At 46.6% G+C, this 24,513-nt stretch overlaps 17 non-coding genes across 17 annotated transcripts; all 17 read right to left on the bottom strand.

The window, feature by feature from the left end:
* Positions 1 to 164: 164 nt before the first annotated feature.
* Positions 165 to 237, bottom strand: Trnae-cuc (transfer RNA glutamic acid (anticodon CUC)). Its single transcript has one exon. It is a non-coding gene; the product is annotated as a tRNA-Glu (tRNA).
* Positions 238 to 1,708: 1,471 nt separating this feature from the next.
* On the bottom strand, positions 1,709 to 1,781 carry Trnak-cuu (transfer RNA lysine (anticodon CUU)). The gene has a single exon. It is a non-coding gene; the product is annotated as a tRNA-Lys (tRNA).
* A 1,434-nt stretch (positions 1,782 to 3,215) lies between these two features.
* Positions 3,216 to 3,288, bottom strand: Trnak-cuu (transfer RNA lysine (anticodon CUU)). The gene has a single exon. It is a non-coding gene; the product is annotated as a tRNA-Lys (tRNA).
* Positions 3,289 to 4,716: 1,428 nt separating this feature from the next.
* Positions 4,717 to 4,789, bottom strand: Trnak-cuu (transfer RNA lysine (anticodon CUU)). Its single transcript has one exon. It is a non-coding gene; the product is annotated as a tRNA-Lys (tRNA).
* A 1,449-nt stretch (positions 4,790 to 6,238) lies between these two features.
* On the bottom strand, positions 6,239 to 6,311 carry Trnak-cuu (transfer RNA lysine (anticodon CUU)). Its single transcript has one exon. It is a non-coding gene; the product is annotated as a tRNA-Lys (tRNA).
* A 1,447-nt stretch (positions 6,312 to 7,758) lies between these two features.
* Positions 7,759 to 7,831, bottom strand: Trnae-cuc (transfer RNA glutamic acid (anticodon CUC)). Its single transcript has one exon. It is a non-coding gene; the product is annotated as a tRNA-Glu (tRNA).
* A 1,456-nt stretch (positions 7,832 to 9,287) lies between these two features.
* Trnak-cuu (transfer RNA lysine (anticodon CUU)) lies at positions 9,288 to 9,360 on the bottom strand. Its single transcript has one exon. It is a non-coding gene; the product is annotated as a tRNA-Lys (tRNA).
* Positions 9,361 to 10,783: 1,423 nt separating this feature from the next.
* On the bottom strand, positions 10,784 to 10,856 carry Trnak-cuu (transfer RNA lysine (anticodon CUU)). The gene has a single exon. It is a non-coding gene; the product is annotated as a tRNA-Lys (tRNA).
* A 1,423-nt stretch (positions 10,857 to 12,279) lies between these two features.
* Trnak-cuu (transfer RNA lysine (anticodon CUU)) lies at positions 12,280 to 12,352 on the bottom strand. Its single transcript has one exon. It is a non-coding gene; the product is annotated as a tRNA-Lys (tRNA).
* A 1,451-nt stretch (positions 12,353 to 13,803) lies between these two features.
* Trnak-cuu (transfer RNA lysine (anticodon CUU)) lies at positions 13,804 to 13,876 on the bottom strand. Its single transcript has one exon. It is a non-coding gene; the product is annotated as a tRNA-Lys (tRNA).
* A 1,424-nt stretch (positions 13,877 to 15,300) lies between these two features.
* On the bottom strand, positions 15,301 to 15,373 carry Trnak-cuu (transfer RNA lysine (anticodon CUU)). The gene has a single exon. It is a non-coding gene; the product is annotated as a tRNA-Lys (tRNA).
* Positions 15,374 to 16,797: 1,424 nt separating this feature from the next.
* Positions 16,798 to 16,870, bottom strand: Trnak-cuu (transfer RNA lysine (anticodon CUU)). The gene has a single exon. It is a non-coding gene; the product is annotated as a tRNA-Lys (tRNA).
* A 1,457-nt stretch (positions 16,871 to 18,327) lies between these two features.
* Trnak-cuu (transfer RNA lysine (anticodon CUU)) lies at positions 18,328 to 18,400 on the bottom strand. The gene has a single exon. It is a non-coding gene; the product is annotated as a tRNA-Lys (tRNA).
* A 1,424-nt stretch (positions 18,401 to 19,824) lies between these two features.
* On the bottom strand, positions 19,825 to 19,897 carry Trnak-cuu (transfer RNA lysine (anticodon CUU)). The gene has a single exon. It is a non-coding gene; the product is annotated as a tRNA-Lys (tRNA).
* A 1,424-nt stretch (positions 19,898 to 21,321) lies between these two features.
* Positions 21,322 to 21,394, bottom strand: Trnak-cuu (transfer RNA lysine (anticodon CUU)). The gene has a single exon. It is a non-coding gene; the product is annotated as a tRNA-Lys (tRNA).
* Positions 21,395 to 22,845: 1,451 nt separating this feature from the next.
* On the bottom strand, positions 22,846 to 22,918 carry Trnak-cuu (transfer RNA lysine (anticodon CUU)). The gene has a single exon. It is a non-coding gene; the product is annotated as a tRNA-Lys (tRNA).
* A 1,424-nt stretch (positions 22,919 to 24,342) lies between these two features.
* On the bottom strand, positions 24,343 to 24,415 carry Trnak-cuu (transfer RNA lysine (anticodon CUU)). The gene has a single exon. It is a non-coding gene; the product is annotated as a tRNA-Lys (tRNA).
* Positions 24,416 to 24,513: the final 98 nt, after the last annotated feature.

Here is a 24,513-nt window from a genome sequence, read left to right as displayed (position 1 = left end):
CAGAACATGTCTTTCACACATGTCTACAAAATCACCTTCACCTTCAAATACAGTTTCCTTGCGACTGACAGAGACGTAGGCAAAGTTTAAAGTTGCTATTTCCAGTACATCACGTTAATCAGAAAAACGGTAATTTACATCTGCAGCGGAACAAAATTCCGTTTCGCCCAGCGTGGGGCTCGAACCCACGACCCTGAGATTGAGAGTCTCAAGCTCTACCGACTGAGCTAGCCGGGCTGCTTCGGTGAATACTTGCCGGGCAGCACGTCACACAGTACTCGTTTGGGTTGGGTGGTCCCATACAGAATCTCTCCATGCTGCCTAATGTTTTCCTAACGTCACACTCGTCACGTACTTCACTTTTATTTCATAGTCTTTTCTGAGAGGTAAGGAATTGCATGACAACCTGCAGAGCTAGTGGTGTCAAAATTAACACTCATACTTGATGTGACTCAAAAGGCGAACGAGTTACTTTCCGACGTTGTTTTAGATGTGCAAGTGCCAGTGGAAACTCGCGGTGACGGCACTCTGCCGACCATTTCGCTAGTTAACACCGGTCTTGTAGTGTGTGTTTCAAGCTCAAGAGCATCTCCAAGCAGAAAATGGTCAACAGCAACATTCAGACGGTTTCGTACTGCTCAAATGCTACATTAAAACGGTATGTTTCTTTTTCAGAAGTGATAAAACACGAGCGTGACAGCATTCGAACCTGTAATCTTCAGATCTGAAGTCCGACGCCTTATCCATTAGGCCACACAGTCACTGACCACCAAGTGCAACATGTATATGACTCATCTCGAAACGCTCACACCCCTGATAATTTGTGTTTTCGTTCTACACAGCCGCTGCCCTAGCTCTTTCCCACCCATTCGTTACATTCAACCTCTTACGTGACCGAACAAATATAGACTGGGAAACAAGACCACACACTTTGTGCATACGGAATCGAAGGCAGGGCGTGCCTCGCCGCATTTGCCACGATGGCCATTTGCTACTTCTGCAGAAGCGGCGGCGGCGACGACGACGACGACACGACGACGACGACGACGACGACGACGACGACGACGACGACGACCGCGGGAGCCTCTGACATATGTGAGAAATACATCTATAAAATGTAATTCAGACTGCCTCGTCCCACCTTATGCTGTACCGCTTTGGCAAAGGCTTTATCTGCGCCATTCGCCTAAATCACATCTGAGAGTAATTCTTAATAAAAGGCATGTCGCTAATTGTTCGTCATCACAGATACTGTTTGCTATACGGCCACGACGCGCAACTGATTTCCAAAATTCGACTTCTTCCTTTGAGGATGGAACTCACGACCCTTGGTTTACTAGTCCAGTGCTCTACCACTGAGCTAAAGAGGCGCGCCCTACCGGTTTTTTTGCGTACTTCGTCCTTACGGTCGTCTGGATCATCGGACTTCAGCTGACAACACTTCATATTACCGACTAATATTTGCAGCTATGGCGACCCATTACTGCTTGGCTACACATCTGACACGTAACCGATGTCCTCTCCAAACAACAACACTTGCATTTCAGAACATGTCTTTCACACATGTCTACAAAATCACCTTCACCTTCAAATACAGTTTCCTTGCGACTGACAGAGACGTAGGCAAAGTTTAAAGTTGCTATTTCCATTACATCACGTTAATCAGAAAAACGGTAATTTAAATCTGCAGTGGAACAAAATTCCGTTCCGCCCAGCGTGGTGCTCGAACCCATGACCCTGAGATTAAGAGTCTCATGCTCTACCGACTGAGCTAGCCATGCTGCTTCGGTGAATACTTGCCGGGCAGCACGTCACACAGTACTCGTTTGGGTTGGGTGGTCCCATACAGAATCTCTCCATGCTGCCTAATGTTTTCCTAACGTCACACTCGTCACGTACTTCACTTTTATTTCATAATTATTTCTGAGAGGTAAAGGAATTGCATGACAACCTTCAGAGCTAGTGGCGTCAAAATTAACACTCATACTTGATGTGACTCAAAAGGCGAAAGGGTTACTTTCCGACGTTGTTTTAGATGTGCAAGTCCCAGTGGAAACTCGCGGTGACGGCACTCTGCCGACCATTTCGCTAGTTAACACCGGTCTTGTAGTGTGTGTTTCAAGCTCAAGAGCATCTCCAAGCAGAAAATGGTCAACAGCAACATTCAGACGGTTTCGTACTGCTCAAATGCTACATTAAAACGGTATGTTTCTTTTTCAGAACTGATAAAACACGAGCGTGACAGCATTCGAACCTGTAATCTTCAGATCCGAAGTCCGACGCCTTATCCATTAGGCCACACAGTCACTGACGACCAAGTACAACTTGTATATGACTCATCTCGAAACGCTCACACACCTGATATTTTGTGTTTTCGTTCTACACAGCCGCTGCCCTTGCTCTTTCCCACCCATTCGTTACATTCAACCTCTTACGTGACCGACCAAATATAGACTGGGAAACAAGACCACACACTTTGTGCATACGGAATCGAAGGCAGGGCGTGCCTCGCCGCATTTGCCACGATGGCCATTTGCTACTTCTGCAGAAGCGGCGACGACGACGACGACGACGACGACGACCGCGAGAGGCTCTGACATATGTGAGAAATACATCTATAAAATGTAATTCAGACTGCCTCGTCCCACCTTATGCTGTACCGCTTTGGCAAAGACTTTATCTGCGCCATTCGCCTAAATCACATCTGAGAGTAATTCTTAATAAAAGGCATGTCGCTAATTGTTCGTCATCACAGATACTGTTTGCTATACGGCCACGACGCGCAACTGATTTCCAAAATTCGACTTCTTCCTTTGAGGATGGAAATCACGACCCTTGGTTTACTAGTCCAGTGCTCTACCACTGAGCTAAAGAGGCGCGCCCTACCGGTTTTTTTGCGTACTTCGTCCTTACGGTCGTCTGGATCATCGGACTTCAGCTGACAACACTTCATATTACCGACTAATATTTGCAGCTATGGCGACCCATTACTGCTTGGCTACACATCTGACACGTAACCGATGTCCTCTCCAAACAACAACACTTGCATTTCAGAACATGTCTTTCACACATGTCTACAAAATCACCTTCACCTTCAAATACAGTTTACTTGCGACTGACAGAGACGTAGGCAAAGTTTAAAGTTGCTATTTCCATTACATCACGTTAATCAGAAAAACGGTAATTTAAATCTGCAGTGGAACAAAATTCCGTTCCGCCCAGCGTGGGGCTCAAACCCATGACCCTGAGATTAAGAGTCTCATGCTCTACCCACTGAGCTAGCCATGCTGCTTCGGTGAATACTTGCCGGGCAGCACGTCACACAGTACTCGTTTGGGTTGGGTGGTCCCATACAGAATCTCTCCATGCTGCCTAATGTTTTCCTAACGTCACACTCGTCACGTACTTCACTTTTATTTCATAATTATTTCTGAGAGGTAAAGGAATTGCATGACAACCTTCAGAGCTAGTGGCGTCAAAATTAACACTCATACTTGATGTGACTCAAAAGGCGAAAGGGTTACTTTCCGACGTTGTTTTAGATGTGCAAGTCCCAGTGGAAACTCGCGGTGACGGCACTCTGCCGACCATTTCGCTAGTTAACACCGGTCTTGTAGTGTGTGTTTCAAGCTCAAGAGCATCTCCAAGCAGAAAATGGTCAACAGCAACATTCAGACGGTTTCGTACTGCTCAAATGCTACATTAAAACGGTATGTTTCTTTTTCAGAACTGATAAAACACGAGCGTGACAGCATTCGAACCTGTAATCTTCAGATCCGAAGTCCGACGCCTTATCCATTAGGCCACACAGTCACTGACGACCAAGTACAACTTGTATATGACTCATCTCGAAACGCTCACACACCTGATATTTTGTGTTTTCGTTCTACACAGCCGCTGCCCTTGCTCTTTCCCACCCATTCGTTACATTCAACCTCTTACGTGACCGACCAAATATAGACTGGGAAACAAGACCACACACTTTGTGCATACGGAATCGAAGGCAGGGCGTGCCTCGCCGCATTTGCCACGATGGCCATTTGCTACTTCTGCAGAAGCGGCGACGACGACGACGACGACGACCGCGAGAGGCTCTGACATATGTGAGAAATACATCTATAAAATGTAATTCAGACTGCCTCGTCCCACCTTATGCTGTACCGCTTTGGCAAAGACTTTATCTGCGCCATTCGCCTAAATCACATCTGAGAGTAATTCTTAATAAAAGGCATGTCGCTAATTGTTCGTCATCACAGATACTGTTTGCTATACGGCCACGACGCGCAACTGATTTCCAAAATTCGACTTCTTCCTTTGAGGATGGAAATCACGACCCTTGGTTTACTAGTCCAGTGCTCTACCACTGAGCTAAAGAGGCGCGCCCTACCGGTTTTTTTGCGTACTTCGTCCTTACTGTCGTCTGGATCATCGGACTTCAGCTGACAACACTTCATATTACCGACTAATATTTGCAGCTATGGCGACCCATTACTGCTTGGCTACACATCTGACACGTAACCGATGTCCTCTCCAAACAACAACACTTGCATTTCAGAACATGTCTTTCACACATGTCTACAAAATCACCTTCACCTTCAAATACAGTTTACTTGCGACTGACAGAGACGTAGGCAAAGTTTAAAGTTGCTATTTCCATTACATCACGTTAATCAGAAAAACGGTAATTTAAATCTGCAGTGGAACAAAATTCCGTTCCGCCCAGCGTGGGGCTCAAACCCATGACCCTGAGATTAAGAGTCTCATGCTCTACCCACTGAGCTAGCCATGCTGCTTCGGTGAATACTTGCCGGGCAGCACGTCACACAGTACTCGTTTGGGTTGGGTGGTCCCATACAGAATCTCTCCATGCTGCCTAATGTTTTCCTAACGTCACACTCGTCACGTACTTCACTTTTATTTCATAATCATTTCTGAGAGGTAAAGGAATTGCATGACAACCTTCAGAGCTAGTGGCGTCAAAATTAACACTCATACTTGATGTGACTCAAAAGGCGAAAGAGTTACTTTCCGACGTTGTTTTAGATGTGCAAGTCCCAGTGGAAACTCGCGGTGACGGCACTCTGCCGACCATTTCGCTAGTTAACACCGGTCTTGTAGTGTGTGTTTCAAGCTCAAGAGCATCTCCAAGCAGAAAATGGTCAACAGCAACATTCAGACGGTTTCGTACTGCTCAAATGCTACATTAAAACGGTATGTTTCTTTTTCAGAACTGATAAAACACGAGCGTGACAGCATTCGAACCTGTAATCTTCAGATCCGAAGTCCGACGCCTTATCCATTAGGCCACACAGTCACTGACGACCAAGTGCTACTTGTATATGACTCATCTCGAAACGCTCACACACCTGATATTTTGTGTTTTCGTTCTACACAGCCGCTGCCCTTGCTCTTTCCCACCCATTCGTTACATTCAACCTCTTACGTGACCGACCAAATATAGACTGGGAAACAAGACCACACACTTTGTGCATACGGAATCGAAGGCAGGGCGTGCCTCGCCGCATTTGCCACGATGGCCATTTGCTACTTCTGCAGAAGCGGCGGCGGCGACGACGACGACGACGACGACGACGACGACGACGACGAGAGGCTCTGACATATGTGAGAAATACATCTATAAAATGTAATTCAGACTGCCTCGTCCACCCAGCTTATGCTGAACCGCTTTGGCAAATGCTTTATCTGCGCCATTCGCCTTAATCACATCTGAGAGTAATTCTTAATAAAAGGCATGTCGCTAATTGTTCGTCATCACAGATACTGTTTGCTGTACGGCCACGACGCGCAACTGATTTCCAAAATTCGACTTCTTCCTTTGAGGATGGAACTCACGACCCTTGGTTTAGTAGTCCAGTGCTCTACCACTGAGCTAAAGAGGCGCGCCCTAGCGGTACTTTTGCGTACTTCGTCCTTACGGTCGTCTGGATCATTGGACTTAAGCTGACAACACTTCATATTACCTACTAATATTTGCAGCTATGGCGACCCATTACTGCTTGGCTACACATCTGACACGTAACCGATGTCCTCTCCAAACAACAACACTTGCATTTCAGAACATGTCTTTCACACATGTCTACAAAATCACCTTCACCTTCAAATACAGTTTACTTGCGACTGACAGAGACGTAGGCAAAGTTTAAAGTTGCTATTTCATTTACATCACGTTAATCAGAAAAACGGTAATTTAAATCTGCAGTGGAACAAAATTCCGTTCCGCCCAGCGTGGGACTCGAACACACGACCCTGAGATTAAGAGTCGCATGCTCTACCGACTGAGCTAGCAGTGCTGCTTCGGTGAATACTTGCCGGGCAGCACGTCACACAGTACTCGTTTGGGTTGGGTGGTCCCATACAGAATCTCTCCATGCTGCCTAATGTTTTCCTAACGTCACACTCGTCACGTACTTCACATTTATTTCATAATCATTTCTGAGAAGTAAGGAAATGCATGAAAACCTGCAGAGCTAGTGGCGTCAAAATTAACACTCATACTTGATGTGACTCAAAAGGCGAACGAGTTACTTTCCGACGTTGTTTTAGATGTGCAAGTGCCAGTGGAAACTCGCGGTGACGGCACTCTGTCGACCATTTCGCTAGTTAACACCGGTCTTGTAGTGTGTGTTTCAAGCTCAAGAGCATCTCCAAGCAGAAAATGGTCAACAGCAACATTCAGACGGTTTCGTACTGCTCAAATGCTACATTAAAACGGTATGTTTCTTTTTCAGAACTGATAAAACACGAGCGTGACAGAATTCGAACCTGTAATCTTCAGATCCGAAGTCCGACGCCTTATCCATTAGGCCACACAGTCACTGACGAACAAGTGCAACTTGTATATGACTCATCTCGAAACGCTCACACCCCTGATAATTTGTGTTTTCGTTCTACACAGCCGCTGCCCTTGCTCTTTCCCACCCATTCGTTACATTCAACCTCTTACGTGACCGAACAAATATAGACTGGGAAACAAGACCACACACTTTGTGCATATGGAATCGAAGGCAGGACGTGCCTCGCCGCATTTGCCACGATGGCCATTTGCTACTTCTGCAGAAGCGGCGGCGGCGACGACGACGACGACGACGACGACGACGACGACGACCGCGAGAGGCTCTGACATATGTGAAAAATACATCTATAAAATGTAATTCAGAATGCCTCGTCCCACCTTATGCTGTACCGCTTTGGCAAAGACTTTATCTGCGCCATTCGCCTTAATCACATCTGAGAGTAATTTTTAATAAAAGGCATGTCGCTAGTTGTTCGTCATCACAGATACTGTTTGCTATACGGCCACGACGCGCAACTGGTTTCCAAAATTCGACTTCTTCCTTTGAGGATGGACCTCACGACCCTTGGTTTACTAGTCCAGTGCCCTACCACTGAGCTAAAGAGGCGCGGCCTAGCGGTACTTTTGCGTACTTCGTCCTTACGTAGTCTGGATCATCAGACTTCAGCTGACAACACTTCATATTACCGACTAATATTTGCAGCTATGGCGACCCATTACTGCTTGGCTACACATCTGACACGTAACCGATGTCCTCTCCAAACAACAACACTTGCATTTCAGAACATGTCTTTCACACATGTCTACAAAATCACCTTCACCTTCAAATACAGTTTCCTTGCGACTGACAGAGACGTAGGCAAAGTTTAAAGTTGCTATTTCCATTACATCACGTTAATCAGAAAAACGGTAATTTACATCTGCAGCGGAACAAAATTCCGTTTCGCCCAGCGTGGGGCTCGAACCCACGACCCTGAGATTGAGATTCTCAAGCTCTACCGACTGAGCTAGCCGGGCTGCTTCGGTGAATACTTGCCGGGCAGCACGTCACACAGTACTCGTTTGGGTTGGGTGGTCCCATACAGAATCTCTCCATGCTGCCTAATGTTTTCCTAACGTCACACTCGTCACGTACTTCACTTTTATTTCATAATCATTTCTGAGAGGAAAGGAATTGCATGACAACCTGCAGAGCTAGTGGCGTCAAAATTAACACTCATACTTGATGTGACTCAAAAGGCGAACGAGTTACTTTCCGACGTTGTTTTAGATGTGCAAGTGCCAGTGGAAACTCGCGGTGACGGCACTCTGCCGCCCATTTCGCTAGTTAACACCGGTCTTGTAGTGTGTGTTTCAAGCTCAAGAGCATCTCCAAGCAGAAAATGGTCAACAGCAACATTCAGACGGTTTCGTACTGCTCAAATGCTACATTAAAACGGTATGTTTCTTTTTCAGAACTGATAAAACACGAGCGTGACAGCATTAAACCTGTAATCTTCAGATCCGAAGTCCGACGCCTTATCCATTAGGCCACACAGTCACTGACGACAAAGTGCAACTTGTACATGACTCATCTCGAAACGCTCACACCCCTGATATTTTGTGTTTTCGTTCTACACAGCCGCTGCCCTTGCTCTTTCCCACCCATTCGTTACATTCAACCTCTTACGTGACCGACCAAATATAGACTGGGAAACAAGACCACACACTTTGTGCATACGGAATCGAAGGGAGGGCGTGCCTCGCCGCATTTGCCACGATGGCCATTTGCTACTTCTGCAGAAGCGGCGGCGGCGACGACGACGACGACGACGACGACGACGACGACGACGACGATCGCGAGAGGCTCTGACATATGTGAGAAATACATCTATAAAATGTAATTCAGACTGCCTCGTCCACCCAGCTTATGCTGAACCGCTTTGGCAAAGGCTTTATCTGCGCCATTCGCCTTAATCACATCTGAGAGTAATTCTTAATAAAAGGCATGTCGCTAATTGTTCGTCATCACAGATACTGTTTGCTATACGGCCACGACGCGCAACTGATTTCCAAAATTCGACTTCTTCCTTTGAGGATGGAACTCACGACCCTTGGTTTACTAGTACAGTGCTCTACCACTGAGCTAAAGAGGCTCGGTTTAGCGGTACTTTTGCGTATTTCGTCCTTACGGTCGTCTGGATCATCAGACTTCAGCTGACAACACTTCATATTACCGACTAATATTTGCAGCTATGGCGACCCATTACTGCTTGGCTACACATCTGACACGTAACCGATGTCCTCTCCAAACAACAACACTTGCATTTCAGAACATGTCTTTCACACATGTCCACAAAATCACCTTCACCTTCAAATACAGTTTCCTTGCGACTGACAGAGACGTAGGCAAAGTTTAAAGTTGCTATTTCCATTACATCACGTTAATCAGAAAAACGGTAATTTACATCTGCAGCGGAACAAAATTCCGTTTCGCCCAGCGTGGGGCTCGAACCCACGACCCTGAGATTAAGAGTCTCATGCTCTACCGACTGAGCTAGCCGGGCAGCTTCGGTGAGTACTTGCCGGGCAGCACGTCACACAGTACTCGTTTGGGTTGGGTGGTCCCATACAGAATCTCTCCATGCTGCCTAATGTTTTCCTAACGTCACACTCGTCACGTACTTCACTTTTATTTCATAATCATTTCTGAGAGGTAAGGAATTGCATGACAACCTGCAGAGCTAGTGGCGTCAAAATTAACACTCATACTTGATGTGACTCAAAAGGCGAACGAGTTACTTTCCGACGTTGTTTTAGATGTGCAAGTGCCAGTGGAAACTCGCGGTGACGGCACTCTGCCGACCATTTCGCTAGTTAACACCGGTCTTGTAGTGTGTGTTTCAAGCTGAAGAGCATCTCCAAGCAGAAAATGGTCAACAGCAACATTCAGACGGTTTCGTACTGCTCAAATGCTACATTAAAACGGTATGTTTCTTTTTCAGAACTGATAAAACACGAGTGTGACAGCATTCGAACCTGTAATCTTCAGATCCGAAGTCCGACGCCTTATCCATTAGGCCACACACTCACTGACGACCAAGTGCAACTTGTATATGACTCATCTCGAAACGCTCACACCACTGATAATTTGTGTTTTCGTTCTACACAGCCGCTGCCCTTGCTCTTTCCCACCCATTCGTTACATTCAACCTCTTACGTGACCGACCAAATATAGACTGGGAAACAAGACCACACACTTTGTGCATACGGAATCGAAGGCAGGGCGTGCCTCGCCGCATTTGCCACGATGGCCATTTGCTACTTATGCAGAAGCGGCGGCGGCGACGACGACGACCGCGAGAGGCTCTGACATATGTGAGAAATACATCTATAAAATGTAATTCAGACTGCCTCGTCCCACCTTATGCTGAACCGCTTTAGCAAAAGCTTTATCTGCGCCATTCGCCTTAATCACATCTGAGAGTAATTCTTAATAAAAGGCATGTCGCTAATTGTTCGTCATCACAGATACTGTTTGCTATACGGCCACGACGCGCAACTGATTTCCAAAATTCGTTTCTTCCTTTGAGGATGGAACTCACGACCCTTGGTTTACTAGTCCAGTGCTCTACCACTGAGCTAAAGAGGCGCGGCTTAGCGGTACTTTTGTGTACTTCGTCCTTACGGTCGTCTGGATCATCAGACTTCAGCTGACAACACTTCATATTACCGACTAATATTTGCAGCTATGGCGACCCATTACTGCTTGGCTACACATCTGACACGTAACCGATGTCCTCTCCAAACAACAACACTTGCATTTCAGAACATGTCTTTCACACATGTCCACAAAATCACCTTCACCTTCAAATACAGTTTCCTTGCGACTGACAGAGACGTAGGCAAAGTTTAAAGTTGCTATTTCCATTACATCACGTTAATCAGAAAAACGGTAATTTACATCTGCAGCGGAACAAAATTCCGTTTCGCCCAGCGTGGGGCTCGAACCGACGACCCTGAGATAAAGAGTCTCATGTTCTACCGACTGAGCTAGCCGGGCTGCTTCGGTGAGTACTTCCCGGGCAGCACGTCACACAGTACTCGTTTGGGTTGGGTGGTCCCATACAGAATCTCTCCATGCTGCCTAATGTTTTCCTAACGTCACACTCGTCACGTACTTCACTTTTATTTCATAATCATTTCTGAGAGGTGAGGAATTGCATGACAACCTGCAGAGCTAGTGGCGTCAAAATTAACACTCATACTTGATGTGACTCAAAAGGCGAACGAGTTACTTTCCGACGTTGTTTTAGATGTGCAAGTGCCAGTGGAAACTCGCGGTGACGGCACTCTGCCGACCATTTCGCTAGTTAACACCGGTCTTGTAGTGTGTGTTTCAAGCTGAAGAGCATCTCCAAGCAGAAAATGGTCAACAGCAACATTCAGACGGTTTCGTACTGCTCAAATGCTACATTAAAACGGTATGTTTCTTTTTCAGAACTGATAAAACACGAGTGTGACAGCATTCGAACCTGTAATCTTCAGATCCGAAGTCCGACGCCTTATCCATTAGGCCACACACTCACTGACGACCAAGTGCAACTTGTATATGACTCATCTCGAAACGCTCACACCACTGATAATTTGTGTTTTCGTTCTACACAGCCGCTGCCCTTGCTCTTTCCCACCCATTCGTTACATTCAACCTCTTACGTGACCGACCAAATATAGACTGGGAAACAAGACCACACACTTTGTGCATACGGAATCGAAGGCAGGGCGTGCCTCGCCGCATTTGCCACGATGGCCATTTGCTACTTATGCAGAAGCGGCGGCGGCGACGACGACGACCGCGAGAGGCTCTGACATATGTGAGAAATACATCTATAAAATGTAATTCAGACTGCCTCGTCCCACCTTATGCTGAACCGCTTTAGCAAAGGCTTTATCTGCGCCATTCGCCTTAATCACATCTGAGAGTAATTCTTAATAAAAGGCATGTCGCTAATTGTTCGTCATCACAGATACTGTTTGCTATACGGCCACGACGCGCAACTGATTTCCAAAATTCGTTTCTTCCTTTGAGGATGGAACTCACGACCCTTGGTTTACTAGTCCAGTGCTCTACCACTGAGCTAAAGAGGCGCGGCTTAGCGGTACTTTTGTGTACTTCGTCCTTACGGTCGTCTGGATCATCAGACTTCAGCTGACAACACTTCATATTACCGACTAATATTTGCAGCTATGGCGACCCATTACTGCTTGGCTACACATCTGACACGTAACCGATGTCCTCTCCAAACAACAACACTTGCATTTCAGAACATGTCTTTCACACATGTCCACAAAATCACCTTCACCTTCAAATACAGTTTCCTTGCGACTGACAGAGACGTAGGCAAAGTTCAAAGTTGCTATTTCCATTACATCACGTTAATCAGAAAAACGGTAATTTACATCTGCAGCGGAACAAAATTCCGTTTCGCCCAGCGTGGGGCTCGAACCGACGACCCTGAGATAAAGAGTCTCATGTTCTACCGACTGAGCTAGCCGGGTTGCTTCGGTGAGTACTTCCCGGGCAGCACGTCACACAGTACTCGTTTGGGTTGGGTGGTCCCATACAGAATCTCTCCATGCTGCCTAATGTTTTCCTAACGTCACACTCGTCACATACTTCACTTTTATTTCATAATCATTTCTGAGAGGTAAGGAATTGCATGACAACCTGCAGAGCTAGTGGCGTCAAAATTAACACTCATACTTGATGTGACTCAAAAGGCGAACGAGTTACTTTCCGACGTTGTTTTAGATGTGCAAGTGCCAGTGGAAACTCGCGGTGACGGCACTCTGCCGACCATTTCGCTAGTTAACACCGGTCTTGTAGTGTGTGTTTCAAGCTCAAGAGCATCTCCAAGCAGAAAATGGTCAACAGCAACATTCAGACGGTTTCGTACTGCTCAAATGCTACATTAAAACGGTATGTTTCTTTTTCAGAACTGATAAAACACCAGCATGACAGCATTCGAACCTGTAATCTTCAGATCCGAAGTCCGACGCCTTATCCATTAGGCCACACAGTCACTCACGACCAAGTGCAACTTGTATATGACTCATCTCGAAACGCTCACACCACTGATAATTTGTGTTTTCGTTCTACACAGCCGCTGCCCTTGCTCTTTCCCACCCATTCGTTACATTCAACCTCTTACGTGACCGACAAAATATAGACTGGGAAACAAGACCACACACTTTGTGCATACGGAATCGAAGGCAGGGCGTGCCTCGCCGCATTTGCCACGATGGCCATTTGCTACTTATGCAGAAGCGGCGGCGTCGGCGGCGGCGGCGGCGGCGACGACGACGACTACGACGACCGCGAGAGGCTCTGACATATGTGAGAAATACATCTATAAAATGTAATTCAGACTGCCTCGTCCCACCTTATGCTGTACCGCTTTGGCAAAGGCTTTATCTGCGCCATTCGCGTTAATCACATCTGAGAGTAATTCTTAATAAAAGGCATGTCGCTAATTGTTCGTCATCACAGATACTGTTTGCTATACGGCCACGACGCGCAACTGATTTCCAAAATTCGACTTCTTCCTTTGAGGATGGAACTCACGTCCCTTGGTTTACTAGTCCAGTGCTCTACCACTGAGCTAAAGAGGCGCGGCTTAGAGGTACTTTTGCGTTCTTCGTCCTTACGGTCGTCTGGATCATCAGACTTCAGCTGACAACACTTCATATTACCTACTAATATTTGCAGCTATGGCGACCCATTACTGCTTGGCTACACATCTGACACGTAACCGATGTCCTCTCCAAACAACAACACTTGCATTTCAGAACATGTCTTTCACACATGTCTACAAAATCACCTTCAGCTTCAAATACAGTTTACTTGCGACTGACAGAGACGTAGGCAAAGTTCTAAGTTGCTATTTCCATTACATCACGTTAATCAGAAAAACGGTAATTTACATCTGCAGCGGAACAAAATTCCGTTTCGCCCAGCGTGGGGCTCGAACCCACGACCCTGAGATTAAGAGTCTCATGCTCTACCGACTGAGCTAGCCGGGCTGCTTCGGTGAATATTTGCCGGACAGCACGTCACACAGTACTCGTTTGGGTTGGGTGGTCCCATACAGAATCTCTCCATGCTGCCTAACGTTTTCCTAACGTCACACTCGTCACGTACTTCACTTTTATTTCATAATCATTTCTGAGAGGTAAGGAATTGCATGACAACCTGCAGAGCTAGTGGCGTCAAAATTAACACTCATACTTGATGTGACTCAAAAGGCGAACGAGTTACTTTCCGACGTTGTTTTAGATGTGCAAGTGCCAGTGGAAACTCGCGGTGACGGCACTCTGCCGACCATTTCGCTAGTTAACACCGGTCTTGTAGTGTGTGTTTCAAGCTCAAGAGCATCTCCAAGCAGAAAATGGTCAACAGCAACATTCAGACGGTTTCGTACTGCTCAAATGCTACATTAAAACGGTATGTTTCTTTTTCAGAACTGATAAAACACGAGCGTGACAGCATTCGAACCTGTAATCTTCATATCCGAAGTCCGACGCCTTCTCCATTAGGCCACACAGTCACTCACGACCAAGTGCAACTTGTATATGACTCATCTCGAAACGCTCACACCACTGATAATTTGTGTTTTCGTTCTACACAGCCGCTGCCCTTGCTCTTTCCCACCCATTCGTTACATTCAACCTCTTACGTGACCGACCAAATATAGACTGGGAAACAAGACCACACACTTTGTGCATACGCAATCGAAGGCAGGGCGTGCCTCGCCGCATTTGCCACGATGGCCATTTGCTACTTCTGCAGAAGCGGCGGCGGCGACGACGACGACTGCGAGAGGCTCTGACATATGTGAGAAATACATCTATAAAATGTAATTCAGACTGCCTCGTCCCACCTTATGCTGAACCGCTTTGGCAAAGGCTTTATCTGCGCCATTCGCCTTAATCACATCTGAGAGTAATTCTTAATAAAAGGCATGTCGCTAATTGTTCGTCATCACAGATACTGTTTGCTATACGGCCACGACGCGCAACTGATTTCCAAAATTCGACTTCTTCCTTTGAGGATGGAACTCACGACCCTTGGTTTACTAGTCCAGTGCTCTACCACTGAGCTAAAGAGGCTCGGCTTAGCGGTACTTTTGCGTACTTCGTCCTTACGGTCGTCTGGATCATCAGACTTCAGCTGACAACACTTCATATTACCGACTAATATTTGCAGCTATGGCGACCCATTACTGCTTAGCTACACATCTGACACGTAACCGATGTCCTCTCCAAACAACAACACTTGCATTTCAGAACATGTCTTTCACACATGTCCACAAAATCACCTTCACCTTCAAATACAGTTTCCTTGCGACTGACAGAGACGTAGGCAAAGTTCAAAGTTGCTATTTCCATTACATCACGTTAATCAGAAAAACGGTAATTTACATCTGCAGCGGAACAAAATTCCGTTTCGCCCAGCGTGGGGCTCGAACCCACGACCCTGAGATTAAGAGTCTCATGCTCTACCGACTGAGCTAGCCGGGCTGCTTCGGTGAGTACTTGCCGGGCAGCACGTCACACAGTACTCGTTTGGGTTGGGTGGTCCCATACAGAATCTCTCCATGCTGCCTAATGTTTTCCTAACGTCACACTCGTCACGTACTTCACTTTTATTTCATAATCATTTCTGAGAGGTAAGGAATTGCATGACAACCTGCAGAGCTAGTGGCGTCAAAATTAACACTCATACTTGATGTGACTCAAAAGGCGAACGAGTTACTTTCCGACGTTGTTTTAGATGTGCAAGTGCCAGTGGAAACTCGCGGTGACGGCACTCTGCCGACCATTTCGCTAGTTAACACCGGTCTTGTAGTGTGTGTTTCAAGCTGAAGAGCATCTCCAAGCAGAAAATGGTCAACAGCAACATTCAGACGGTTTCGTACTGCTCAAATGCTACATTAAAACGGTATGTTTCTTTTTCAGAACTGATAAAACACGAGCGTGACAGCATTCGAACCTGTAATCTTCAGATCCGAAGTCCGACGCCTTATCCATTAGGCCACACAGTCACTGACGACCAAGTGCAACTTGTATATGACTCATCTCGAAACGCTCACACCACTGATAATTTGTGTTTTCGTTCTACACAGCCGCTGCCCTTGCTCTTTCCCACCCATTCGTTACATTCAACCTCTTACGTGACCGACCAAATATAGACTGGGAAACAAGACCACACACTTTGTGCATACGGAATCGAAGGCAGGGCGTGCCTCGCCGCATTTGCCACGATGGCCATTTGCTACTTATGCAGAAGCGGCGGCGGCGACGACGACGACCGTGAGAGGCTCTGACATATGTGAGAAATACATCTATAAAATGTAATTCAGACTGCCTCGTCCCACCTTATGCTGAACCGCTTTAGCAAAGGCTTTATCTGCGCCATTCGCCTTAATCACATCTGAGAGTAATTCTTAATAAAAGGCATGTCGCTAATTGTTCGTCATCACAGATACTGTTTGCTATACGGCCACGACGCGCAACTGATTTCCAAAATTCGTCTTCTTCCTTTGAGGATGGAACTCACGACCCTTGGTTTACTAGTCCAGTGCTCTACAACTGAGCTAAAGAGGCGCGGCTTAGCGGTACTTTTGTGTACTTCGTCCTTACGGTCGTCTGGATCATCAGACTTCAGCTGACAACACTTCATATTACCGACTAATATTTGCAGCTATGGCGACCCATTACTGCTTGGCTACACATCTGACACGTAACCGATGTCCTCTCCAAACAACAACACTTGCATTTCAGAACATGTCTTTCACACATGTCTACAAAATCACCTTCACCTTCAAATACAGTTTCCTTGCGACTGACAGAGACGTAGGCAAAGTTCAAAGTTGCTATTTCAATTACATCACGTTAATCAGAAAAACGGTAATTTACATCTGCAGCGGAACAAAATTCCGTTTCGCCCAGTGTGGGGCTCGAAACCACGACCCTGAGATTAAGAGTCTCATGCTCTACCGACTGAGCTAGCCGGGCTGCTTCGGTGAGTACTTGCCGGGCAGCACGTCACACAGTACTTGTTTGGGTTGGGTGGTCCCATACAGAATCTCTCCATGCTGCCTAATGTTTTCCTAACGTCACACTCGTCACGTACTTCACTTTTATTTCATAATCATTTCTGAGAGGTAAGGAATTGCATGACAACCTGCAGAGCTAGTGGCGTCAAAATTAACACTCATACTTGATGTGACTCAAAAGGCGAACGAGTTACTTTCCGACGTTGTTTTAGATGTGCAAGTGCCAGTGGAAATTCGCGGTGACGGCACTCTGCCGACCATTTCGCTAGTTAACACCGGTCTTGTAGTGTGTGTTTCAAGCTCAAGAGCATCTCCAAGCAGAAAATGGTCAACAGCAACATTCAGACGGTTTCGTACTGCTCAAATGCTACATTAAAACGGTATGTTTCTTTTTCAGAACTGATAAAACACGAGCGTGACAGCATTCGAACCTGTAATCTTCAGATCCGAAGTCCGACGCCTTATCCACTAGGCCACACAGTCACTCACGACCAAGTGCAACTTGTATATGACTCATCTCGAAACGCTCACACCACTGATAATTTGTGTTTTCGTTCTACACAGCCGCTGCCCTTGCTCTTTCCCACCCATTCGTTACATTCAACCTCTTACGTGACCGACCAAATATAGACTGGGAAACAAGACCACACACTTTGTGCATACGGAATCGAAGGCAGGGCGTGCCTCGCCGCATTTGCCACGATGGCCATTTGCTACTTCTGCAGAAGCGGCGGCGTCGGCGGCGGCGGCGGCGGCGGCGGCGACGACGACGACTACGACGACCGCGAGAGGCTCTGACATATGTGAGAAATACATCTATAAAATGTAATTCAGACTGCCTCGTCCCACCTTATGCTGTACCGCTTTGGCAAAGGCTTTATCTGCGCCATTCGCCTTAATCACATCTGAGAGTAATTCTTAATAAAAGGCATCTCGCTAATTGTTCGTCATCACAGATACTGTTTGCTATACGGCCACGACGCGCAACTGATTTCCAAAATTCGACTTCTTCCTTTGAGGATGGAACTCACGACCCTTGGTTTGCTAGTCCAGTGCTCTACCACTGAGCTAAAGAGGCGCGCCCTAGCGGTGCTTTTGCGTACTTCGTCCTTACGGTCGTCTGGATCATCAGACTTCAGCTGACATCACTTCATATTACCGACTAATATTTGCAGCTATGGCGACCCATTACTGCTTGGCTACACATCTGACACGTAACCGATGTCCTCTCCAAACAACAACACTTGCATTTCAGAACATGTCTTTCACACATGTCTACAAAATCACCTTCACCTTCAAATACAGTTTCCTTGCGACTGACAGAGACGTAGGCAAAGTTCAAAGTTGCTATTTCCATTACATCACGTTAATCAGAAAAACGGTAATTTACATCTGCAGCGGAACAAAATTCCGTTTCGCCCAGCGTGGGGCTCGAACCCACGACCCTGAGATTAAGAGTCTCATGCTCTACCGACTGAGCTAGCCGGGCTGCTTCGGTGAATATTTGCCGGACAGCACGTCACACAGTACTCGTTTGGGTTGGGTGGTCCCATACAGAATCTCTCCATGCTGCCTAATGTTTTCCTAACGTCACACTCGTCACGTACTTCACTTTTATTTCATAATCATTTCTGAGAGGTAAGGAATTGCATGACAACCTGCAGAGCTAGTGGCGTCAAAATTAACACTCATACTTGATGTGACTCAAAAGGCGAACGAGTTACTTTCCGACGTTGTTTTAGATGTGCAAGTGCCAGTGGAAACTCGCGGTGACGGCACTCTGCCGACCATTTCGCTAGTTAACACCGGTCTTGTAGTGTGTGTTTCAAGCTCAAGAGCATCTCCAAGCAGAAAATGGTCAACAGCAACATTCAGACGGTTTCGTACTGCTCAAATGCTACATTAAAACGGTATGTTTCTTTTTCAGAACTGATAAAACACGAGCGTGACAGCATTCGAACCTGTAATCTTCAGATCCGAAGTCCGACGCCTTATCCATTAGGCCACACAGTCACTCACGACCAAGTGCAACTTGTATATGACTCATCTCGAAACGCTCACACCACTGATAATTTGTGTTTTCGTTCTACACAGCCGCTGCCCTTGCTCTTTCCCACCCATTCGTTACATTCAACCTCTTACGTGACCGAACAAATATAGACTGGGAAACAAGACCACACACTTTGTGCATACGCAATCGAAGGCAGGGCGTGCCTCGCCGCATTTGCCACGATGGCCATTTGCTACTTCTGCAGAAGCGGCGGCGGCGACGACGACGACTGCGAGAGGCTCTGACATATGTGAGAAATACATCTATAAAATGTAATTCAGACTGCCTCGTCCCACCTTATGCTGAACCGCTTTGGCAAAGGCTTTATCTGCGCCATTCGCCTTAATCACATCTGAGAGTAATTCTTAATAAAAGGCATGTCGCTAATTGTTCGTCATCACAGATACTGTTTGCTATACGGCCACGACGCGCAACTGATTTCCAAAATTCGACTTCTTCCTTTGAGGATGGAACTCACGACCCTTGGTTTACTAGTCCAGTGCTCTACCACTGAGCTAAAGAGGCTCGGCTTAGCGGTACTTTTGCGTACTTCGTCCTTACGGTCGTCTGGATCATCAGACTTCAGCTGACAACACTTCATATTACCGACTAATATTTGCAGCTATGGCGACCCATTACTGCTTGGCTACACATCTGACACGTAACCGATGTCCTCTCCAAACAACAACACTTGCATTTCAGAACATGTCTTTCACACATGTCCACAAAATCACCTTCACCTTCAAATACAGTTTCCTTGCGACTGACAGAGACGTAGGCAAAGTTTAAAGTTGCTATTTCCATTACATCACGTTAATCAGAAAAACGGTAATTTACATCTGCAGCGGAACAAAATTCCGTTTCGCCCAGCGTGGGGCTCGAACCCACGACCCTGAGATTAAGAGTCTCATGCTCTACCGACTGAGCTAGCCGGGCTGCTTCGGTGAGTACTTGCCGGGCAGCACGTCACACAGTACTCGTTTGGGTTGGGTGGTCCCATACAGAATCTCTCCATGCTGCCTAATGTTATCCTAACGTCACACTCGTCACGTACTTCACTTTTATTTCATAATCATTTCTGAGAGGTAAGGAATTGCATGACAACCTGCAGAGCTAGTGGCGTCAAAATTAACACTCATACTTGATGTGACTCAAAAGGCGAACGAGTTACTTTCCGACGTTGTTTTAGATGTGCAAGTGCCAGTGGAAACTCGCGGTGACGGCACTCTGCCGACCATTTCGCTAGTTAACACCGGTCTTGTAGTGTGTGTTTCAAGCTCAAGAGCATCTCCAAGCAGAAAATGGTCAACAGCAACATTCAGACGGTTTCGTACTGCTCAAATGCTACATTAAAACGGTATGTTTCTTTTTCAGAACTGATAAAACACGAGCGTGACATCATTCGAACCTGTAATCTTCAGATCCGAAGTCCGACGCCTTATCCATTAGGCCACACAGTCACTCACGACCAAGTGCAACTTGTATATGACTCATCTCGAAACGCTCACACCACTGATAATTTGTGTTTTCGTTCTACACAGCCGCTGCCCTTGCTCTTTCCCACCCATTCGTTACATTCAACCTCTTACGTGACCGACCAAATATAGACTGGGAAACAAGACCACACACTTTGTGCATACGGAATCGAAGGCAGGGCGTGCCTCGCCGCATTTGCCACGATGGCCATTTGCTACTTATGCAGAAGCGGCGGCGGCGACGACGACGACTGCGAGAGGCTCTGACATATGTGAGAAATACATCTATAAAATGTAATTCAGACTGCCTCGTCCCACCTTATGCTGAACCGCTTTGGCAAAGGCTTTATCTGCGCCATTCGCCTTAATCACATCTGAGAGTAATTCTTAATAAAAGGCATGTCGCTAATTGTTCGTCATCACAGATACTGTTTGCTATACGGCCACGACGCGCAACTGATTTCCAAAATTCGACTTCTTCCTTTGAGGATGGAACTCACGACCCTTGGTTTACTAGTCCAGTGCTCTACCACTGAGCTAAAGAGGCTCGGCTTAGCGGTACTTTTGCGTACTTCGTCCTTACGGTCGTCTGGATCATCAGACTTCAGCTGACAACACTTCGTATTACCGACTAATATTTGCAGCTATGGCGACCCATTACTGCTTGGCTACACATCTGACACGTAACCGATGTCCTCTCCAAACAACAACACTTGCATTTCAGAACATGTCTTTCACACATGTCCACAAAATCACCTTCACCTTCAAATACAGTTTCCTTGCGACTGACAGAGACGTAGGCAAAGTTTAAAGTTGCTATTTCCATTACATCACGTTAATCAGAAAAACGGTAATTTACATCTGCAGCGGAACAAAATTCCGTTTCGCCCAGCGTGGGGCTCGAACCCACGACCCTGAGATTAAGATTCTCATGCTCTACCGACTGAGCTAGCCGGGCTGCTTCGGTGAGTACTTGCCGGGCAGCACGTCACACAGTACTCGTTTGGGTTGGGTGGTCCCATACAGAATCTCTCCATGCTGCGTAATGTTTTCCTAACGTCACACTCGTCACGTACTTCACTTTTATTTCATAATCATTTCTGAGAGGTAAGGAATTGCATGACAACCTGCAGAGCTAGTGGCATCAAAATTAACACTCATACTTGATGTGACTCAAAAGGCGAACGAGTTACTTTCCGACGTTGTTTTAGATGTGCAAGTGCCAGTGGAAACTCGCGGTGACGGCACTCTGCCGACCATTTCGCTAGTTAACACCGGTCTTGTAGTGTGTGTTTCAAGCTGAAGAGCATCTCCAAGCAGAAAATGGTCAACAGCAACATTCAGACGGTTTCGTACTGCTCAAATGCTACATTAAAACGGTATGTTTCTTTTTCAGAACTGATAAAACACGAGCGTGACAGCATTCGAACCTGTAATCTTCAGATCCGAAGTCCGACGCCTTATCCATTAGGCCACACAGTCACCGACGACCAAGTGCAACTTGTATATGACTCATCTCGAAACGCTCACACCACTGATAATTTGTGTTTTCGTTCTACACAGCCGCTGCCCTTGCTCTTTCCCACCCATTCGTTACATTCAACCTCTTACGTGACCGACCAAATATAGACTGGGAAACAAGACCACACACTTTGTGCATACGGAATCGAAGGCAGGGCGTGCCTCGCCGCATTTGCCACGATGGCCATTTGCTACTTATGCAGAAGCGGCGGCGTCGGCGGCGGCGGCGGCGGCGACGACGACGACTACGACGACCGCGAGAGGCTCTGACATATGTGAGAAATACATCTATAAAATGTAATTCAGACTGCCTCGTCCCACCTTATGCTGTACCGCTTTGGCAAAGGCTTTATCTGCGCCATTCGCGTTAATCACATCTGAGAGTAATTCTTAATAAAAGGCATGTCGCTAATTGTTCGTCATCACAGATACTGTTTGCTATACGGCCACGACGCGCAACTGATTTCCAAAATTCGACTTCTTCCTTTGAGGATGGAACTCACGTCCCTTGGTTTACTAGTCCAGTGCTCTACCACTGAGCTAAAGAGGCGCGGCTTAGAGGTAGTTTTGCGTTCTTCGTTCTTACGGTCGTCTGGATCATCAGACTTCAGCTGACAACACTTCATATTACCTACTAATATTTGCAGCTATGGCGACCCATTACTGCTTGGCTACACATCTGACACGTAACCGATGTCCTCTCCAAACAACAACACTTGCATTTCAGAACATGTCTTTCACACATGTCTACAAAATCACCTTCAGCTTCAAATACAGTTTACTTGCGACTGACAGAGACGTAGGCAAAGTTCAAAGTTGCTATTTCCATTACATCACGTTAATCAGAAAAACGGTAATTTACATCTGCAGCGGAACAAAATTCCGTTTCGCCCAGCGTGGGGCTCGAACCCACGACCCTGAGATTAAGAGTCTCATGCTCTACCGACTGAGCTAGCCGGGCTGCTTCGGTGAATATTTGCCGGACAGCACGTCACACAGTACTCGTTTGGGTTGGGTGGTCCCATACAGAATCTCTCCATGCTGCCTAACGTTTTCCTAACGTCACACTCGTCACGTACTTCACTTTTATTTCATAATCATTTCTGAGAGGTAAGGAATTGCATGACAACCTGCAGAGCTAGTGGCGTCAAAATTAACACTCATACTTGATGTGACTCAAAAGGCGAACGAGTTACTTTCCGACGTTGTTTTAGATGTGCAAGTGCCAGTGGAAACTCGCGGTGACGGCACTCTGCCGACCATTTCGCTAGTTAACACCGGTCTTGTAGTGTGTGTTTCAAGCTCAAGAGCATCTCCAAGCAGAAAATGGTCAACAGCAACATTCAGACGGTTTCGTACTGCTCAAATGCTACATTAAAACGGTATGTTTCTTTTTCAGAACTGATAAAACACGAGCGTGACAGCATTCGAACCTGTAATCTTCATATCCGAAGTCCGACGCCTTATCCATTAGGCCACACAGTCACTCACGACCAAGTGCAACTTGTATATGACTCATCTCGAAACGCTCACACCACTGATAATTTGTGTTTTCGTTCTACACAGCCGCTGCCCTTGCTCTTTCCCACCCATTCGTTACATTCAACCTCTTACGTGACCGAACAAATATAGACTGGGAAACAAGACCACACACTTTGTGCATACGCAATCGAAGGCAGGGCGTGCCTCGCCGCATTTGCCACGATGGCCATTTGCTACTTCTGCAGAAGCGGCGGCGGCGACGACGACGACTGCGAGAGGCTCTGACATATGTGAGAAATACATCTATAAAATGTAATTCAGACTGCCTCGTCCCACCTTATGCTGAACCGCTTTGGCAAAGGCTTTATCTGCGCCATTCGCCTTAATCACATCTGAGAGTAATTCTTAATAAAAGGCATGTCGCTAATTGTTCGTCATCACAGATACTGTTTGCTATACGGCCACGACGCGCAACTGATTTCCAAAATTCGACTTCTTCCTTTGAGGATGGAACTCACGACCCTTGGTTTACTAGTCCAGTGCTCTACCACTGAGCTAAAGAGGCTCGGCTTAGCGGTACTTTTGCGTACTTCGTCCTTACGGTCGTCTGGATCATCAGACTTCAGCTGACAACACTTCATATTACCGACTAATATTTGCAGCTATGGCGACCCATTACTGCTTAGCTACACATCTGACACGTAACCGATGTCCTCTCCAAACAACAACACTTGCATTTCAGAACATGTCTTTCACACATGTCCACAAAATCACCTTCACCTTCAAATACAGTTTCCTTGCGACTGACAGAGACGTAGGCAAAGTTCAAAGTTGCTATTTCCATTACATCACGTTAATCAGAAAAACGGTAATTTACATCTGCAGCGGAACAAAATTCCGTTTCGCCCAGCGTGGGGCTCGAACCAACGACCCTGAGATTAAGAGTCTCATGCTCTACCGACTGAGCTAGCCGGGCTGCTTCGGTGAGTACTTGCCGGGCAGCACGTCACACAGTACTCGTTTGGGTTGGGTGGTCCCATACAGAATCTCTCCATGCTGCCTAATGTTTTCCTA

Source organism: Schistocerca gregaria, chromosome 8 (genome assembly GCF_023897955.1).
Source record: "Schistocerca gregaria isolate iqSchGreg1 chromosome 8, iqSchGreg1.2, whole genome shotgun sequence".
Taxonomy (NCBI): Eukaryota; Metazoa; Arthropoda; class Insecta; order Orthoptera; family Acrididae; genus Schistocerca; species Schistocerca gregaria.
Note: the sequence above shows the minus strand (reverse complement) of the source record. Positions and strands in the feature narration are given on the sequence as shown.